The sequence below is a fragment of the Galendromus occidentalis genome, unplaced genomic scaffold, assembly GCF_000255335.2.
Source record: "Galendromus occidentalis unplaced genomic scaffold, Mocc_1.1 scf7180000076381, whole genome shotgun sequence".
Lineage (NCBI taxonomy): Eukaryota > Metazoa > Arthropoda > Arachnida > Mesostigmata > Phytoseiidae > Galendromus > Galendromus occidentalis.
This window is the reverse complement of record NW_003804370.1, coordinates 1,560,014-1,581,576: the sequence shown is the minus strand read 5'-3', so window position 1 is coordinate 1,581,576 and position 21,563 is coordinate 1,560,014. Positions and strand designations below refer to the sequence as shown.

Below are 21,563 nucleotides of genomic sequence, written 5' to 3'. Positions count from 1 at the left end.
GCGCTTACTACCCGTGCTTCGCTACGGGATCATCAAGAGACCGCCGCGAGTGTCGTCTCGATATAGAATATGTATGGCTTATTATTTATGGTTCTGAAAGATTATTCTAGGAAATGACCAAAAGAAAGCATGAACAGGCACGACTTGAGGAAAATATTATATATTATTCGGTGAGACCGGAAAGGAGGAAAAACGATTCGATCGTAGGGTCTGAATGACCCTGACGCCTGGTTCGTTAGGAATTAGTCGGCATAAGCGACGTCAAGCTCAAAGTCCATGAGCTTTTTGGAAAAAACATATTCCGTCTCCAATGCTCCCAGGTCTTGGGGAGAAGTACAAATGTAGCACTTTCCGCAGTTACCTATCTGTTGTCGTAGATGCCGGTCGAAGTTGGTCAAACTTATAGTTCGGCGTCGTTTAACTGTCTGGCTGATGATCAAGATAGTCAAACGCTTCTGGATGGGTTCAGGATCGTCACATGGTTCGTCGTGCAACTTGACCAGTCTCGTTCGCGCCTGATTCCTGAAGGGTACCACGAGGACGCGAGTTGAGGTGATTGACAGTATGTTGGCATGGCAGTTCATCGCGTCTTGCTTCTCAGAAGTTGACCATACTCGGTTTGAGGGACTCCAGAGGTAGATGATGATAGGTTGGCCATACGGTCGCGAGGTAACATGCTTTGGGGGTTGCCTCTTGCGTACGAACAGAGGAGCCGACTGGTGGGTTCGATGCGAGGGAATCAAGTTTTCTTGTGTGGATGGAGGAGAGCTACGATCTTCAATGTCGCCGGCACCATTGGCCCCTTGAACCTTCTCATGACCGTCGTCTTGTGCCGTGGAGGGCTTGATCATTTCTTCATCTTGGTCTTTTTCGATGAGAGCATCCATGGCTCAGAGAAGCTTCACTATTACTCAGTGATTGAAAGCGGTCGACACAAAATGGAATCCGATCTCGTCGTTCTTGATCTAAAGCGATTGAAGACAGAATATCACTCCTATATATACCGGCTTCGGGGCTGGACATGAGGGGAGACGGATGACGTGTCCTTCAGAATTTTCTATCCTGAGTCGAATAAGAGAGGAAATATTCTAAAAATGACATTTTTGTGGTCGCGTGGATTCGCACAGAGTTGTCAAGGGGGGAATGATGTGTCAGAGTCGGCATCATTGATATTCACGTCACTCTCATTTATTGAGAGAAGACAATACTTCTGGATAAACAATATTTCGGGTTTCAGCGCCCGGAGCGAGAACAAAAAGATTGTCCGGAGATCCGACCCTCGAAAACGCAACGTATAGTTGACCATGCGAGAAACATTGGGATTGCAAGCTTACTCCACAATATTGAATGGATTGACCCTGAGATTTGTTTATCGTCATAGCAAATGCGGCGCGTACCGGTATCTGAAGTCGCTTGAATTGATATGGTGAGTCTGAAGGTATCATCGGTATTCGAGGAATTAGAACGATCTGCCCTCTTCCGATACCGGTCAAGATCTCTGCTCTGATTGAGTGATTGTGAAGAGCTGTCACGCAAAGCCGTGTTCCATTACACAAATTCGGTGGTTGGAGGTTTCGAAGCAGCATGATAGGACAACCAATCTTTAAACGCAATAGGTGGGGCGGAAAACCTGGCGGCGTTTGTGAATTCAAGAATTCAGTTGGATAGTGCACAGCATCATCAATCTCGAGGGTACAGTCGATGGATTTGTATTCGAAGAACTCCCCAGGAATCTGAGCCAGAAGACTCGAGTTGATCTCCTGGACGTCATCATTTTTCGGAGCCAATATTGTCCTTTGGCGTAACCAATCGCGATCGATGTAGTTCGTAGCAAGCTCGGGATAAACTCCTCGGATGAGATCAGGCAATGTGTCGACCAATTGACAGACGTCGGAGTTGAGCTTTATGTATCCATTGGCATCAAGTGGCCATGTTCCGTCGCCTATTTGTAGTAGTTTCGCAGCGAATCCTTCAGCGACTGATTCGTTCGAAGTGATTCTCATGTTTTGCGACAAAGAAACGATCTCAACGTTGCGCCAGAGAACGGATGATCTGAGACAGGCATTGATTTCGTCAGCGGGGGTCGCTCTCGGGATCACTGGCAGAGTTTGTCGAAAATCGCCGCAAAGGAGTAATAGCAGTCCTCCCATGAGTGAATGATTACTTCTGATGTCTTGTAAGGTTCTGTGGAGCGCTTCAAGTGATTTTTGTGGGCCATCGTGCATTCGTCCCAAACAATTAGTTTACACGACTGCAGAACTTTCGCCATGGCGCTCCGTTTGCTGATGTTGCATACGGGCGCATCTCGTTTATCTATATCCAAGGGAAGCTTCAGTGTGGCATGAGCGGTTCGACCTCCATGTAGTAATGTCGCGGCGATTCCTGATGAAGCCATTGCTAATGCCAAGCATCCTTTGCTCCGAATCTCAGCCAAGAGCAGGTTAGTGAGGAATGTTTTTCCAGTTCCCCCGGGCGCATCGAGGAATATAATTCCTGGCTGATTGGTTTGTAGCTTGCTCATGATGAGGTCGTAGGCGTTTCTCTGATCTCTATTCATCAATGGTTTAGTGCTTTCGACATGGTTTTCGAGCGCATCGATATCGTAACTTGTTTCTCGCAGAAACTCTGCATCCAGGAAGCCATTAGAATCTCTCTGGGGAGATCGGAGGCCCAACTTGTCGAGAGTCTTGTTTGTCATTAACAAACATAAATCTTCCAGAAGTATCAGCGCGCGGTTATACATCTCAGGAGAAAAACTTAAATCTGGAAGCGTCGTTTGCCTCCTCACTTGGAATAATATATCTTCGGTCATTGGATCTTTGAACTTTTCCCATAAGCCAGGGGGGTCGGAAGGATTACAACATGTGAGAATTATGGCGAACAAATTTCTCATCTGGCTTGGGAACGTCGTTGGTTGTGCCTCATTCATCGTTCGCTCCCATTGTCGATCATCTTCTAATAATCCCAAATGATGGCAGGTTTGACGATACGTGTCAAACAGAGTTCCATCCACCGTTTTCAAGGCTTGGAATGAAGTGGGCCCTCGAATGTTGTGGAGCAACATACGAAGATAGAAGCATTCCGCGTTGTTAGGGTGCACGGTATATACGCGCCCTAGAGCGTCAGAAGCAAGAACAGCCTGGCCGGGCAGTCGGGTACCTCTTTTCCGTCTCTGGAAAATCTTTTTCTGGGTGCAGAACGTGTAATATTTGGGTACTTCAACATATAGGAGTTGTCGAGCGAAATCATCCTGGGCACAGAGAGCAAAAAATGCCGTCAATGTGGTTTTCGGAGCTTCTTGGATGCGTTCATGAATATTTCTTCCGTGTAGTAAACCCTTTGTCCGTTTTCCAAATGGACACTGAGGTGCACCACGGTTGGGTACCGCTCATGGATCGGGAAGCTCAAAATCCGCCAGATAGCTTCATTGGAGCAAATGTACCTCCCGAGTTGATATTGCGCTATTTCGTCATTACGATCGATATTCGAGAGTCCGAACATGGCTAAATCCGTCCCTTTCGTAATATACTTGCAGATGTACTTGATGGACTTGATGGAATTGCAGTATTCTACATTGATGTGGGCTTTGAACATCTTCGACAGGAGTGGACAGTAAGGTACAATCCAGGAATTGTCGACCTTGATATCTCCCGAGGTCCGCTTCAGCGTGACGGTAAAACCGCCGTCGGCCGGTGATCTTCGGCGATATTTGGGGTATCCGTCATGTCCTGTGTGTGTCTCTTTGCTTAATGCTCGCGGATATTTCTTCGTGCATATTTTTTTCTCTCGATCCATACAGGGAGAGAAAGGATTGCACGGCCCGCAGGGCCCGTGAATCATTTGACTGATCACGACTTGATGTAGGTCTGGATCTGTTGTTTTTGTCCGGAATCTCCGCCCGAATCACTTGATCAATGCGTGACGGTGATATGCTGTCTTTGAGCCAAATCAAGTTATGAGAATGCGGTAAACCCCGTTTCTGGTATTCGATGGTATACATCCAGCATCTGACTTCTCCGAAAATACAGCAGTCTTTGATTGCAGTGAGTAGTTTCAGTTGTTTCTGTCGGAAAACTCTCGCTACGATATCGTGTCGGTCACTGGGGTTTTTGACCCTCTGTGAGTAAGAGTCGAATTTCCTCCCATGCTGGGTTGCACGTAAATGTGATGAACAAATCCGGCGTACCGTAATTCCGAACGTAGGTCATGGCATCTTGTGAGTATTCATGCATCGATCGTGGACTGCCTATGAAAGTTGATGGCAGTATACAGGGCTGACCAACATTGTGGATATCGCCATTCGTCGCCAGGGCATCTTTCAAGTGAATATAGTTTTCCGACCGTAATTTGCTCTGGTTAAGTCTCAGGAACCGCAAACGCTCTCCTTCTATTTTGGCGTAAGAATCCACCACGAATTGGTTGAGCAGCTGACGGCATTTGAGCAAATGATTTTCTTGATCATCTCGAACCTGTATTCTATACGCATAGAATGCCATGGAAGACACTTTCGCTTTGGGCTCCCGCGGTTCACGGCTGATAGGATCTATGAGCCGTACGTCGAAATGATAACCATCCTCGCCTCGTGGAAAGAGAACGGGATACTGGAGGGCGTCATACGACCGATGTGTTTCTGCGATTCGTTGAAGCTTATCACCACGTTTGGTCAGCAAAATGTCTCGCGAATCCCCAGCCTCGGCAGACATCACCACGGCCACCTCATCGATCAGAGGCGCATTGAACCGCCTCTCATGCTCACCAAGGGGTCGCTTATCAGCTCTGATGATGACTTTGAACTTATCGGTTGGCATGCTCTCCAGTGCGGTCTTGAAAGCTTTGATTAAAATATTGTGTCGATCAAAACATCGCTGGAGCATGGCCACAACGTCCTGCCGAACTTTTGATATGAGCGAACAACGCTCCTTGAGTTGAGAATCTTCACCTCCCATGAAATATATCTGGAGAAATTTTGGACTGGTATCCAATGTCGGCAGAAGGGAACCGATTCGGTGATAAACTTGACCCCGGATTTTGAACGTTGTCGGGATAAATGTCTCAGGCATAGGAGACGTGGTTCCGAAGGATGTCATTTGGAAGCAGGAGTTGTATCGCCGAATATTGGCGAGAAAATGCTTACTTTCTGGGGACGCTCCCGACATAAGCCCTTGGAGTTCGTCCGGAGGAGGTTCCAACCGAGGGAGATGTACCGATCCGTTTTTACAGCACATCCCAGGAGGCTCCTTCGGAAATTTTTCGCTCCACAAAATCGACATACATTCCCCAAGGAACCAATGAGGATTTTCGGATGCTGAGAATATTCTTCGGAGTGATCATAATGGAAAGCCGCGGAAGTGAGATTCCTTGAGGGACGTCGGCTCTGATAGACAACTGATTCACCATCACGATTATCATCCGTGGTAAGAGACTCTCCCGAAGTTGATTCGGGAACTCGACTCTCATAGGGAACGTGCAGAACTTCCGTAGTCGAAGTTGAAGGAGTAAGCTCTCGGGAATCGCGTGGATTGAACACGGCTCCTGCCAACTGTCGTTGTCGGCGAGTCCTAACTCCTTCAGTGTCAGACTCTCCAGAAGTTGGAACTGGACGTTTCCGGTTGTTTTCAGCAGGGGGTCCTTCCGTAGTTGCCAGTTGTCTCCGTGAGCGAGTCCTCGCTCCTGACGGAGTCAAACGTCCTAACGAAGACCGTTTTCTGAGCGGCATTAGTGACTTCTTAAGCCTCCTTGCAGAAAAACGAAGGGTTTTCGTTGTCAAAAGAACCTAGACCTAGAGTACGGGTAGATCCGAAGAGTGCGCGAAAAATGAGTGAGCCAAATTTGTATTTCGAAGAAGCTACTACATATTGTAGTTCGGGGGAAACTTCATTGTTGAGAGCTACAATCACGTACGTAAAGTAGTTATCGAGACAGTGCGTTGGTTCGGGACCAGTCCTAAAACATGCGGCGGGGAGCAACGGATGTATTGGTGAAGTTTCATCTGGATCTTTCGCGTATGAACGAATCCAACCGCGTTCAAAGAGGAGGGGGACGCGCCTTATTAGTATAGAAGATAGAAGATAGATAGATGACTGAGTTCAAGAGAGCAGAATACGGAGAGGATTCCGGAGAAAAAGTAGTGGAAGGTGGTTATATCATCGTTGAGACAGCCGCGTCTGAGACGGAACGCAACAGATCTGGGTGTCATTCGCGAATGAGACAATTCCGAGAGAGGGGGAGAGGCGGTTGGATTCAAGCAGGAGAGCATTGACATTGAGAACGAAGATTAGTGGACCAAGAACTGAACCCTGCGGGACGTCGCAATTCAGGAGACGAGGCGCCGATGCAAGTCCCTGGGTAACTTGCCAGCCTATTCGGGATCGCTGGCGTCTTCCCCGATTTCGGTGTTTCTACAGGGTCATCTGCTCCTTCCTCGGGAAGCTTCGCATGCTTCCTTAGTGCTTTTTCGAGCACGGAGGCTTGCCTACTGCTCTCTCCAGTTTATCCGTGGAGCAGGTATTCAGCTTCTTACTTCGTGAGGCATCAATCCGAGCTTCTCCGCCCGATCTCCCTGGTTCCGGCTTGTCCGTCCCCTCCTCGTGTCTCTGAGTCTTTCTAGGCAGGAGGCCCGGCGGTCCGAGGTCATCCATCCCACGATTCCCGTCCCAGTGGTTCGCCGTTTGCGGATGCATCTCTGGCTAGCGAAGAACCCCAGAACCCCCTCGTCTGCAAGCACAGCGGAGAGCGGCGGGTAGCTCCGCCACGCTCTCCAGCGTCTAGCGTCTCTTGGCCGGCTGACAGCTCTCCGCTGTGAACATTGACTCCCGAGGAACGTCGAGGAGTTCGAGAGGATTTCCGGACTAGACACAGCGTCGGATGTACATGCTCTAATCCGGAAAAAGACCATCAATTCGCAAAAATTCCGCTCTCCCTCCGCCAAAAAAATCCTCAGAGCGGAGCCACAGAGCTACGGGTTAACAGTCTGAGCGTCAGGATTCAGGATGCCACGGTCCCCTGGCTTCCCCAGAACTGACAATGGGCCTGAGTCTCTGTTAGACAGATGGGCTATCTGTCTAACTATCAGGAAACGAAGATTCCAAAATGATCGAGCTTCAACTTGATGCGCAGAGAAACTCAGACAGTGAGAGTTTCTCCTCAGTTTTGGTCTTTACCGCGGAATTCTTCCCGAGAGGCCCATAGATAGGGAGATGATATCTTATTTTTACGGAAAAATAAAATCAGGCATTCCGAAAACTAACAATGACTCAATTATTGTCCATCTCGGGACAGTATTCTGCTCTTCCGAGCGGGTGTGACTGGAGCGAAAGCGAGTCTGTATTTGGAAGCATAACTGTTGAATATATTCGACTCGTCACGCATATCCGTGTTATCCATATTCCGAGAGTAAGCCGAACCGGACTCCCACAAATTAGAAGTGGGGTATCTCGGATATATGTGGATCGCGGGGTGTGTGAGCGCAACGAAGTGAATCGGAAAGTGAGCTGCACGCGGGTCTCCGGAGTCCTAGCTAGAACCTTGCAGATCCAGTGCCAAGATGGGCCCAGAAATTATGATGAAAATGGCCGGAGGTATCGCCGATGCGATCAGAAGGAGCTCGATGGACGACGCGAGGACTGAAAGCGAAGAGGGAATGTCTCAGGTCAGTTACGTCGAGAGACAAGTGGATACGTCGAGCTCGGTAGACCGCTTCTAGGGTGAGTCAGGCCACGAAGCGAAGGCATTGATCACCCAATTCCAGTTAGCGAAGGTAGTGGGAAAATGGTCGGCAGATTACAGACGAAGCTACGAAACTACAAAATGGGAGGATCAGCGAAAATTTGGCACAAGCACCATGGAGCAAAGTTCGAGACGTTCGAGGAATGGCAGGTTGAATTCTGCGAAAAGTACGTTCCGAGGTAAAAGCTGACAGCGCTGATGGATCAATTCTTTCGATGCAAGCAACAATGGTCGAAGCGCCTCGAGACCTATGCCCGACGTGTGGAATACTGGGCATTGCAATCGGAACTTAAACTGGATGCTCTAGAGTCTAGTGGATTAATTGTTGCGCGGATTGTCCTCAAAGACTCGTTTCTAGTGAATGAGGCCCGCAGACGGGAACACCTCGGTGTATCGGCACTTATCTGAGACAAAAATGACGTTATGACTTTCATGCGCTTCAGGAGCGAGACTCGAACGGAGGTGACGGCGGGCAGCCTACCAAATGGCAGCAGAGAAGTCTCGTGTGTCACAACGTGGGAGAACACGAGGCGAAAAATTGCAAGTCGGATGACAGACTCTCAACTGGGAATCGTGTGTGCAGGACTCGAGTTTCCGTCAGTTAGGAAAGCGAAAAGTCGGAGGACATCGCCTATACAGATGGGAGTGCCCAGGAAATGGTGCCGGAGATTGTCGCTACGTCATCGAAACTTCTAAGGGATGCTACAGCCGACGACAGATCGGATATCGTTTGCTCGAAATGCAATCAGACGAGTCATATCGCGTCGAAATCAAGCAGGTGTCCCATGTGGATGCAGGGGGAAGGGCAGCGTGGACCCCCTCGGAGGCTAAGGATGTTGTCATCAACGGAATTCCATGGACAAGCACGATTCGATTGTGTTACAGACGGTCACCGAGAGAGGGTGGCTCATCAGCTGGAATCGCAATTATCACCGAGCCCTGTGAAGTTAGTCAATAGAGTCGCAGGCGGATCGTGTGTCCCGCCAGGTCAGAGTCTAGTTAAGATGAAGGCTGATGGTCTTGAGCTCATAGATCTTACGCTGACAGTACTTCCGGAGGGCGCGTTGCGTGGGCAAGATATGCTCATCGGTAGAGATCTCCTCGATCGAGGGTTGGTGACTGTGCTTTGGAGTGGCTCATCGTGGATCAAGGCGACCGGACGATCTGGGGAGAATATAAGAGATACGGTCGGAAGGGAGGAACCGTCAAAGGTAGGAAGGTACCTTGCGGGTAATCTCAAGGAGGATATAACAGTACCAGGAAAGACCGTTCGCCTCATAACAGCCCTGATTGAAGAGACGGGAAGTCACTCGATCTTGCTGAAAGCAAAGGGTCACTTTCGGTGAAAGGAATCGACAAGAGCTACAGCAAAGGATCGATCTTCGCGCGGGTAAGCATCGTGGACTCAGCGGACATTCTCTCCTTGGAGAAATAAAGGCATGGAGAAGTCACCAAGCAGATCAATCAGATTGGGATCCGACGGAAACTCACGGGAGAGGAAATTACAATCGCAGAGGATTCCTCAGCGAATGCGAGAGAGATTGCTCGAAGTTCTCAATCGGTTTCCGGAAGTGATATCAATATCTATGGATGAGCTGGGTCGCATTGAGTTGGCAGAGTGTATCATTGAAGGGCCGCCAGGTAATGGACTAATTTAATCGAAACCTTCACGATTGTCAGCAACAGAGAGGGGTGCGCCGAAAGAGATTGTACAGAATATGCTGAGGGCATCTCGACGAGGCAGGGGCGGTCTAGAGTTTCGATTCTATGTCAAGTTCGGTGTCCCGATGGATGTTCATCAACGCTAGTCCTGTCATCCTGTACTCCTCCGTCTTTCAGCGTCTCTCATTGTCAGCCGAGAACGATCGTTCCGCGAAGGCATTGCTGACGGGCAATGCAGCGAGTATTCTGAGCAAGAAATGCACAGCGGGATATATGTCTTCGTCGGCCGAATCCAGAGCGCTCAGCACTTCAGACGGTCGGTCGTCAGAATGATCCCACTTCTTCTGCCAAAGTAGAACTTGGTTGAAGAGATCAGTTCTCCCCTCCCCGCCAATCAATGAGCTGTACTTCGAATGGAGCGCATCGGCCACTTCGCTGACTTCAGAATCCCGCAGACTGACAATGACCTTTGGGATTAATTTGGTCAACTTCCCTTTGGCTCGAGACTCGTCTAGCTTGAAGCGCTCCTCCGGAATTACCTCGTCCAATAGCGGTATGAACACGGAAACCCTGAAGAACTCCCCTACAGAAGCGGAGTCGTGATTGGGACGATGCGTCTGTCTGTTAGCTCTCCGGGGCATACTGGGTGGGACGTCGATTGGCGTGGCCAACGGAGTCGAAACGGCCAATATCTCGGCCAAATGCGAAGCTGCGTTCTCACGTCTCTCCTTCAGGACCGCTATGGTGTCTCGCATCATCTCATCCGCAACTCGGATGTCGAGCTTCTTGCTTTGCAAAACTGCAGCAAGGGGGGCCGTACTGGAAAAGAGGTTTTTCAAGACATGCAACGTGACAATTAGCTCGAATTTCCCCATCGCGGAAAGGAGTAAACCAGCTTTGGTCGAGGAACCAGCGTCTCCCAGAGTTGGATCTCCTCCAATGCGTCAAAAAAAAAAATTCTCGACCCATCGGGTCGTGCACACTTTTTTTAGTTGTCCGCCGGTAAGGCGGCGCAAAACCTCATTCCGTTTGGCGGATTTACTGAAGAACGAGATCACTTCTTGGATGACATTCATAGTGTTCCGGGCCTCTTGTGTCTCCAGTGATCGGGTCTCTGAGAGATCAAGGTCATGATTGAAACAATGGCATCGCTCGGCCAGAAGAGCCCGCTGTTGGATGGTTCGCGCCGCTCCTCTTGAGTCTGAAACCATGACCGAGCATCCGTCGGTGCCAATACCGACACAGAAGCGAGGATCCAGGCTGAATTTTTCCATTTTGCTGATGACCAAAGAGCCGAGTCGCTGACCAATGAGGCGCTTCTCCACGCCGAGTGAAGCTCCCGTTGCGAGGTTTTCGTTCACAATCGCTTGGTGGGTGTCTACAAAATCCAGAAAGTCCTCGCGTATAGCTGGAGCGTCTCCGCTATTATCGATGTATCGAACAAGCAGACTCAATATGTTGAAATGTGATGCGTCTGTTGTTTCTTCGAACATGATGCTGTATGGTCCGCAGGTAACTGTTTTCTGCAGGATCAGTTTCTGATGCTCTTCACCAATGCATTCGATGATTCCATTCTGGATAGTCCTGCTAGTATACATGGCAATGGAGAAAGATCTCGACAAATGTCTCTTCAAAGCTTCGTCCCCGCTCTCGGCCATCAATAAGAGCAGCTGCCGGAAGTCTCCATCATTCAGAGCTCCTGTGGCTCCGGAACTATCAGGACAGGCGATCCTACCATCGTCTCGATGTCCTCGGAATGGAATGTTCTATTTGCCAAGAAAGAGAATTGCTCTCACGTTTCTCGAGAGTCGAGCTCTGTTCTCCGCCACTTATCGACGTCGATTAGAATTCAGCATATTATCTACGCGAACCACTTTGATCTCCTGCGTCTTGATAAATAGCTTGGCCTTCTCGACCGCAGCGACATGATAGTACGAAGTGTATGCGGAGGTCGCCATCCTTGCCAAGAAGCTTTGCAAAATTCGTGAGCGGTTTCCTCACGAACTTTTCCAGCCTAATCGTTTTGTCATTGCCACTGACTCCAAGGGCGAAATACGGGCAGTACAAACAATAGAGCCCTTGATCTCTCACCGAGAAGACAACCCAGGGATACTCCTGTAGATGCGAGTCCTTCAGGTAGCGCTTCTCCATCTTTACGGCCTTTCGATGAGGTGAATGGGGAAACCGGTAATTAATCGGTGGTTTCCAATGATTGGTGAGAAGTCGTTATAGCTTTTCGTCAGCTTCGACGGAAGACACGCTCGGATTTGCTTCAGACGAGCTCGGAACTTCCTCAGTCGAGCTTGAAACTTCCTCTATCGAGCTTGAAGTACCTTCGGACACTCATGGAATCTCTCCGTTCATCTGAGAACTCTCGTGCACTATCTCTCCGACGGGGCTCTCGCTGCGATTCGGAATAGCATCATTGCTTTCATTCCTAGCCTTCTTCTTGAAGAATCCGAGGAGTTTCGTCTGTGGTCGTTTTCCAGTCATGGTTCGAGCCGGATCTCGCGGACAAGGATCGCGGAACTTCCACGTCGATTCGACTTCCACCTCATCCAACAACGCTATTTACATACATATGTATATTCGAATGTGACAGCTTGCACAAAATCGCCTGCTTCGGATTCAAAAGCTTCTGGCGCATCCCGCAGCCGACGATTCCTTTTTCTCCCTCGCCAATCACTCTCAAGGGAAAATTTCTCCACGCTCTACGCTCAAGACGTTCGCCCGGGTGAAATGTCTCGAGGGGAGCATCGCCCGACCGTTCCCCCCCCTGGATCCGCCTCTGCGACGAGGGAGTCATGATGCCATTCATCGATGATATGCATGGTCTACGCGGCGGATCGATGCCATGAGCACATAGACCAAATCGCTTGGATATTCAGCGCATACTCGCTTGTCGAAGTGTCGATTCTTTGTGAAATCAGTTACTGGATTTCACCATCTCGTAGGATGGAGTCCAGCCCGGTAATGCGAACCTGAAGGCCATTGAAGATTATCCGCGAAGTCCCTGCGGTTGGTGGGATTTTTTCAAAGATACACAAATGAATTCGCGTCCCTTGACTTCGCTTCTCAAGAAAGGCACAGCCCCCGAATGGACACTAGAATGTGAATGAGCATTCGTGGAGTTGAGAGATCGACTTTTAGTAGAAAGGCCAATTCTTTCGAAGTTCACATCAGAGTGACCCATTCAGCTTCACACCGAAGCTTCGGGGGTTGACCTCGGAGCAGTGCGAGTGATGGAAAGTGATTTATGCGATAAGTCGACGCTTTCCGGCTTCGGAGAGGCGATACCAGTCCACGAAATTGGAGTAATTGGCCGTGGTGTGGATATGCGAGAGATCTCGACACTACCTGAACGACGAGAAGTTTCAAGTTATCAGCGGTTGTGTTGCGGTTCGGGCATTGGAGGGATCACTTCGAGGAGGCGCTGCTGCCGAATGTGAAGATGGGCGAGGCGAGAATTGAGAACGTAGTGCGAAGTGTTCTCTAATTAAAGACCATCGAGGATTCAATGATGATGGTCCAAAAGCAGGATGAGAAGTTGAAGAAACGAAGGATCAATGAAGTGGGATGGCTTCATCCTGAAATCGGGCACTCTCTACAAGGAATGGTTGCGCAAGGATGAGATCAAGCCACTTTTCGTTGTTCCGGTGAGCATGAGAAAATATGTGAACGTCCTCGTACAAAAGAAGGCATGGCGTTTCGGACTAGGAAAGACCTTGGAGCTTGCCCGCGAGAGATGTTGCTTTCCGGCGATGAAAGAGTATTCGAGCCAGCATCTGAGAATTTGTTCGGAGTGTCTGTACAACAACGAGGAGGGTCCGAAGAAAGAAGACATATGCCGGCCAATACTGCGTGCTCGTAGGCCATTCCAGAAAGTGATGATGCTTCATGTAGGTCCGCTACCGGTTTGAAAAGAGCATATAATCGTGTTGGTAGATAGTTTGTCAACCTTCGTTGTTCTTGAGGCTGTTGAATCAACAGCCACGAGATACGTGGTAAACTTCCTGGAAAGGTTCTTCTTCACGGCCCCCAGGATGTATTGATCACGGATCGCGGTACGTGTTCCACGTCGCACGAGTTCAAGAGTCTGATGAAAAGTGAAGGAATCCGACATCTATTGACGTCAACCCAACGTCCCCAGAGCAATGAGCAGACGGAGCGAATGATTAAGACTGTGATAACAGTGCTGAGATTGGTGAGTAAGCATCCCGATAAGAGATCCGCTTATTAGAGAGACCTCGGGGAACCGTGAAAAGTCTCTTATAACCGAGTTTCTCTTATGCGCGGAAACACCCAATCGCGGATGAAATGGTTGGAAGTTGGAAATGATGAGCCTTTCTTCACGGGCCCGCATACGTTAGCCTAACACGCAGTCGCAATCGGGAAAAAATCGTTTCGTAGTGAAAGTGCTCCGACCTGTCTCTTAAAAGCGAATCCTTCAACATGGAATCCTATGCGAAGGAGAATCGTGACGAGTCTCTTCTGAGCGAGTTTCTCTTATGAGCGAGTTTTCAAGTCTCCCATACGCGAATTCTTTTCCATGGGAGACTATGGGCTCGGCATCGCGGAATAGAAAATGTCTCTTTAAAGCGTAGGTCTCTTATATGCGTATCTCTTATGAGCGGGTCCGACTGTATCATGACAAGAAACGTAGTCAACATGCAATCCGAAACTCGGTCGGAGATGTCGTGAGTCGTGAGACGATTTCCGGTCCCGACCGGTACGAATACTACCACCGCGCACTGCTCAAGGTAGCCGAAGAAGATGGGGAAGAGGTCCTCTCGTTCGTTAGCGAGAGACAAATCGAGAATGAATAGACGTTCGAAGGTCCAGCGAAACATCAGAACGCAACTTTTGAGAGGAACGGGCGCGCGTCCGTGGTTGGTGAACATTTCAAGGCATCGTCACAGAATGATAGCGAAGTGGTCAAGGGATATGAACACACCGATTGGCGGAAAAGCTAGGGAGCTAGAATGTGATGCTCCATGCTAACGACTGATTGGAGTGGATGCCTTGGTATCCTAGCATGCCCGGAACGGAGCCACAGAGCTCCCGATGAAAAGTCTGAGCTTCAGGATTCAAAAAGCCACGGTCCCCTGGCATCCCCTGAACTGACAATCAGCCTCAGAGAGATGGGCTATCTGTTTGATAATCAGGATGCCTCGGCATTCTCAGAACATAGGCTATCAGTCGGAGCGTCAGGGCCTCTCGGCGACGGTAAAAAATTCGAAGTTTCATCAGAAGGAACTCAAGAACGGAATGTACCTGGACAAAGAAACAATTCGTGAGTTTGAGTCCGAGGGATCGTGTTCACTGCGGTTCTACTGCATCGGATTGTTCCTCCCCTGATCCAAATACCCCATTCAGGAAAGCACTCGAGCCTAATAGGCTGGACTATTCTTCGATCGCATATAAACCTTAGAGACTCCAAAGGAGTCAAGGTGTTCGCGCCTCGATTTGAAGCCTCGTCAGTGTGAGCTTTCCACGAGTGACACGCTTCACGAGCAGATGCATCTCTGGCTAGCGAAGAAGCCCACAACCCCTCGTCTGCTAGCACAGCGGAGAGCAGCAGGCGGCTCCGCCATACTCTTCAGCGTCTCGCGTCTCCGGGCCAGCTGAGTGCTCGTCGCGAGACGCATTGACTTCCGTGAGACATCGAGAAGTTTCCGGGGATTCTCGGAGCAGACAGAGCGTGCATCCTCTATCTGGAAAGCATCCTCTATCGATCCGCGAGGCTTTCGCGCAAATTCTAGCAAAAATCACAGTGGTAGTGTCTACGACACTAACGTGGAGTTGGCGTGAAAACGTCTTCCTAATCCTTTCCAGGGGGGCATATGAATCTCCGAAGGGAGAACCATCGCGACGAGAAAATTACTCGAGAATCTTCATGTCGCTGTCGTGGCTTCCGAAGGATCTCCTCACGGATGACGGATGACAGATTGTGCCGGAAGCCTTAATTGGCGTTCCTGTGATACAGTCAAATCTTCATGAAACGAAATCGCAACGTACCGATTTCTAGGAAATACTTCGAGTTTCGAGCTATGAGGGGTCTCCGAAAAGGAGTCTCAAACGAATTAAGCCACTAGATCAATTATTTATTTGAATCATTTGTTCATTCTTCTATCATATGTAAGTCATAAGGGCTTGGATCTAGGCGATGCGTATTGGACTTCAATCTGGGGGGAGAAGGACGAGAGGTTCATCCACATGAATGGGTTATGATTGCGGTCATGATCATACGCGAGCGTATGATTGCGGTCATAATCATACGCGAGCGTATGATTGCGGTCATAATCATACGCGAGCGTATGATTTCGGCAAAATCATACGCATGCGTATGATTACGGTAAAATCATAATCACGGCGAAAATTTTCCCTACACTGCCTAACACCACTGCTCCGCATGGGAACAGAACGCTCCGCGTGCGTCGCGACGCGACGTGTATCCGCTGCCGACTCTCCATGGCTCTGCTCCCTCCTCATATGATTCGCGCTTCCGATATGTTTCAGACAATTGTCCTCCCGTGCGTGATCTACAACAATATTACAGGAGCTGCAGAACGAGCGATCCCCCGACGCGTTGAGTTTTCACGTCTCGAACTCCTTCGCTCGCATCTCAGGCGTCACCCGCACGGACGCGGCCTCCTTGGCAGAGACTCCCGAGGCGGTCATCTTCCACAATGCGTTGTACCAGTGTAATGATTCGAGGTTTGCATAGCCTCAAATATCTCCGTCTCGTCTGGTGTAGGGAAAACAAAAATTCTATAACGCAGATCTGACATAGAGCTGACAGAATTGTAAGGACCGATACTTGGGTCCAACTGAAGCTGAACAAATCAGGATCATCAGGAAATGAGGATCATGAGATCACGTAATTTAAGGTAGCTCGCGCACACTTCGATCTATTCCAAGTTACTCTGTTATGGTTTCGGAATCCCCTCGTTCTCTAAGAATTATTTCCTTCACCGCTTTTCATAACTTTTTCAAACATCTATTCCCTAATCATCAGTCACAGAGCTCTTCAATCGATGCTCCCCTAGACCGGCTGTCCGCCGGATTTCCGCTTTGGACCTGCGCTCGAATTGGACCCATACGCAAATCGACTTGCGCAATCGATGCATGAGCTCAAGATGATGAGAAAGGTCCAATTCTTTCCACTTTCCACCGCCGGGAACACGGATGGCTGTTTTTATTGACAATGCAGCATGCAGACGTCTCAGTGATGTTCCGGTTTTTGACGGCACCGTACCTCCGAGCAAGCGAGGCCTACGATGACGAATCCTGTGATAACCCTGCGTCGTCCGACGTCCGACCTTCCCTGAGATACCACAAACCATCTCAGCGGAGATCGAGGCTGAAGTAGCTCGCCAAAAGAAACGAACATCCTCGAAGAAGCTCAAGTGGTCGGTTGTAATACTCCTGATCTCGATCGGTGCCAGACTCTGGTGCCAATTGCCCTATGAGGAACTACGGATCTTCGTCAAATTCGTGATTGGCCTGTCTCCGATAGCTCTTATGCTCGATGGTCTCGTTGTTTTCTTTGGATAGAATCTTTTCATGGATCCGGGTTGTCTATGTGAATCCACCCGGATCCAACTCACCATCGACGCCCAGCGCCGACTCCGCACGGCAACAATCTTCCCGACTCCGAAGTGGGAGTGCAATCTAGTGAATCGCACTCGGATCTGCTACCACCGACCAGAGGCTCACCATCGGCGGTTTTTTCCTGTAAATAAAACGTGCAGATCGAAATCGATCAAAACGACAATTCGAAGTCGCTGTTGGATAACGGACAACCCCGGGTCGTTCCGATTTTGACCAAATGAAGAAGCGGGGTCTAGCTTTTTCCGACTCTGCTAGAATCTGTGTATCGTGCACACATGCACCTTTTATTATGACAGAAGAAGACGTTCGTCAAAGAACCGCGTGAATTTGAATCGAGTCTGTTAAATGAAGCAACTTTAGAGTAATTGACAGTCACGTGAGCTCCATCTAGGATTGAGCGAGGATCTAAGCAGCTCCGCGAAGTGGCCGATGAGGAGGCTGCTGAATTCAAAAATTCTCGATACTGAAGGTAACAGTATCTTCGAAAACCATTTCGCTTCGACCCACGAGCGAGAGGGTATTCTGGTACATTCTGCTCGCGGCGGGGAAATCCTCATGATTTCTCTCCATGCAGTTCGCTGAAAGGAAAAGTCAATCAGCCACTACATGAGAGGAATTGGAGGAAATGAAGTCCTTCTCGGGGATGTGCTCACCGCTCAAGAGGAAGCCCACTGCCGCCTCCAGATACAGGCTGGATCGCGACGGTAATGTCGTCGCCGCATCGCCCGCACGCTTCAGGCTCTTCGCTTTTTCGATGAAGACTTCGGGCTTGAGCTGTTTCGACTCTCGCGCTGCAAGCTACGCCGCATCGGAGAACCTCATTCCCCAGGAGAATGAGTTGGACGCCCGATTGTGTCGGACGAGATCGAACGGTCGTCGACCGCGCATTTCTTCCCCGCGTTCGGTCGGTCTCCCATCTGATCGATCCCGCTTGACACCGCGGTTCTCCTCTTCGGCATCGCGATCTCCCGCGAACCGTTTGCGCGACGAACGCGGATTCCCTCCAAAGTCTGTCAGGAGGGACGGCAGAGGCGCTGTCATCTCTGTCAGGGCTGCCTCGACGTCCTTGACGAGGATGGCTAAAGGTGGTCGGCCTTGAGCAGATCCCTCGGGGTTGCCTCGAAGTGACCCTTTCGTCGGCGCAGGGGCAACTCGCTCGTTGATGGAGCTGCTTTCATTCTTGACGGGAGACAGCCACGGAGGGATCCTTGCCGAAGGAGCTGGCGACAGGCGACTCGCGAGCTCCTCAGACGGCGGCAGAGGTAGGTACCGCCAGTCTCCAAGGATCTTCTAGACGAGAAGAGAAGCAGCATCCCCCAGCCGCTTCTGAATAGGGAAAAATATTCAAGTTCAAGGAAGGATTTTGGATGGCTTGGGTTGAGGATTAAGAGACCGTGCTCATTGTCGTATCTCATGCACAGCTCAATAATTACCTTGACGAGTGACGCGAACAGGTCTGGATCCACCCGTTGAGACACCGATTTGGCGACCAAGCTCTTACGCAGCTTAGCGGCTTGTTGCTTGAGAGTCTCTCGAGCTTCCGCGCCTGGAAAAGAAATGCGAATTGATGATAAGTCCCACAGTTGTCTGTCCTCATACTCTGTCGAATGGACGGCTCCCCTCGACGCATCGGAGAGGTCTACCATGAACAGTATTCCGCCAGTCTCGCTCAGCTGTCTCCATCGACGCGAATGCAGGTAGTCGAGTTTTCGCACAATGCTACGCGCATCGGCACGGAGCTGTTCGCCCCGCGGCGAGCACCCCGGGATGAGATGTCCACAGACGGATGAATGTACGCATCGGTCCGGAGAGTCGTGGACAACATGAGAATTTCGATAAAGGTCAGCCGCAGGCCCCGTCAGTCGTCGGACATGAGTGAGCATGAGACCGATGGGAAAACCGAAACGGCTGTCGACGAGGCTTCTTGTGGGGCTTCTTCAGATCGGTCCGAGAATTGTGTTCAGAGCACATTTACCGGTGATGTGCTGAGAGAGGAAGTCCGAAACTGCCGTTTCATTTTAGGAATGTGCATTCGTGCTGGTATGTACATTCGAAGGTTTTCCCCTCTGATGGGCTGGCCATCGTCTCTTCAGGGAATGCTGAAGGAACGATCTTTTAGCACAGTGGATCCCAAAGTGGTCCACGGGGGTCAATAGAGATTTCCAGGTCTGCGTAGGAACCTTGGCGGAAGGTGAGGGGGGGAGGGGGCTTGAGGGACTTTGGGAGCTACTGGTTTAGCCTGTTCACAATTGAAATGCCCGATCCGTCGGATCGGAAAAATCACCACGAAGTTTGAGGTGGAGCTGCCAGCAGTCTTGCTTTGCCCTTCGTTCCTCACTTCTATCCTGAATCTCTGACACGATGACGTGTGATACGGTCGCTCTCCTAAATCCACCACCGAGAACTCACCGTCAAGATGTCGTAGAGAGATTGCCTCAGGTTTGTTTCGAGCGTCTCCGGGCATCTTACGGGACCGATGCGGCCATAACTAATCACATGCACGCGCGAAGTTCCGGGAGCCGACTCAGACTTACAACGCACGATATTCGAATGTAGATCCCCGATTCCCCCTTCCTTCAAAGACGGAAGTCCTTTCGACTGGTCGCGTACAATCATCTGGTGGACTCCGTAGCGAATAGCCGACATGCTCAGCGGCTATGCCATGATGTGTCTCTTGGAACGAATCCTGCTCAAGGGAGCTCGAGAGGGGAAAAAATACGATGAGATCTGCTGATCTTCCCAACCACAATGGTGAACTCCCGCGAGGAAGCCCCAGGATGTCCCAAGTTCCGTCAGTCCACGGCAGCCAGGCGGCCACGAAGGCGGGCGCCGGTAGCTGAGAGACAATAAACCCGGGGAGACCCGCGGGAGATCCTCCGCTGAATGTGGCGGGTAGATAAGCCGCGGGCAGCGCTCTTTCAACCCCGTAGGTCCTCTCCACCCCCTCGAGCTCTCATTGCCTTGGTTTCGAGGACATTTATCTTGACGGATCCTCGTGGACATGAGTCTGCCCTGTCGTCGAAAGCAAGATCGTCGACGTGTAGCCGTAGCTGCATCTGCGGATGTTGATCCTGAATGATGCGAGGCACGTTCCTAGCGCTGTGACTCACTGAAAGCCGTAGCAAGCACGTATTTTCACCAATCAAAGTGCCGCTGAGTTTTTCTCTTACTCGACGGGTATGCACGATCGACTCGCCACGGCTGCCGATGCGGGAGGCTCCCCAGATTGATACGGTGGCTTGTTCCCGAAGCTCAATACGCATTTTATTGAAAGTGACGTCCACGCGACGGTATCTTGACCGCGTCATCTTTGACGGACATGAGATCGGGGCTACTCCATCGAACTCTTTCATACGACATATAGCTTCCCTGACATGGAGGGCAAACTCCGGTGATGGTGTGAAGAGCGAGATGCTGCAAGAACCGCTCTCCACCGCCCTGAAGAAATCTAGGAATCGAGAATCACCGTTAGAAACTTGGAAAGAGCTCACTCCGATAGACCCTTTGAGTTTCATCCCTCGAGCGTTGTTGAAAAAGTCAAACGCTCACCTTTATTAGCCGACGCGTCGGTCAATTCCTCCGCCTGCTGCCAGAAATCATAGGCTCGGGCTTTGTAGCGCACCAGCCCATGATGGTCGCACTCCTAAAGAATGGGGCGGTTATGACTCCATGAAGGAATGGATCCTATCTAGAGCTGTATACATACGTTCAGGGAGTTGGAATGCTCACCACCGACGTATGATCCATGCGCGGAGGGCCCTTGAGGGGCTGGGTCTTGCCGCCACGCGCGTCGAGCCGGGGCGCACAGGCGTTGCCGCGAGAGCCCACCGGGGCCCTCCCACCTCCCACCGATTGTTCCAGATTCGATGCGCGTTGAATCCGGCTACACAGGAAGGCCTGCATCTTCAGGAAGAGCACAGCTAATCGGCATTCCCGTGTGCTCCCCGGGGCCGTCTTCTGCAGGCCCTGGTTGAACGTCTGCTCCACGAGCGAGAGAGTATTCTGGTACATTCTGCTCGCGGCGGGGAAATCCTCATGATTTCTCTCCATGCAGTTCGCTGGAAGAAAAAGTCAATCAGCCACTACATGAGAGGAATTGGAGGAAATGAAGTCCTTCTCGGGGATGTGCTCACCGCTCAAGAGGAAGCCCACTGCCGCCTCCAGATACAGGCTGGATCGCGACGGTAATGTCGTCGCCGCATCGCCCGCACGCTTCAGGCTCTTCGCTTTTTCGATGAAGACTTCGGGCTGGAGCTGTTTCGACTCTCGCGCTGCAAGCTCTGCCGCATCGGAGAACCTCATTCCCCAAGAGAATGAGTTGGACGCCCGATTGTGTCGGGCGAGATCGAACGGTCGTCGACCGCGCATTTCTTCCCCGCGTTCGGTCGGTCTCCCATCTGATCGATTCCGCTTGTCACTGCGGTTCTCCTCTTCGGCATCGCGATCCTTCGCGAACCGTTTGCGCGAAGAACGCGGAGTCCCTCCCAAGTCTGTCAGGAGAGACGGCAGAGGCGCTGTCATCTCTGTCAAGGCTGCCTCGACGTCCTTGACGAGGATGGCTA

General features: G+C 50.5%; 2 pseudogenes; both read right to left on the bottom strand.

The window, feature by feature from the left end:
- Positions 1 to 580: 580 nt before the first annotated feature.
- LOC114828577 (uncharacterized) lies at positions 581 to 5,087 on the bottom strand (annotated as a pseudogene).
- A 5,244-nt stretch (positions 5,088 to 10,331) lies between these two features.
- LOC114828576 (zinc finger MYM-type protein 1-like) lies at positions 10,332 to 11,538 on the bottom strand (annotated as a pseudogene).
- Positions 11,539 to 21,563: the final 10,025 nt, after the last annotated feature.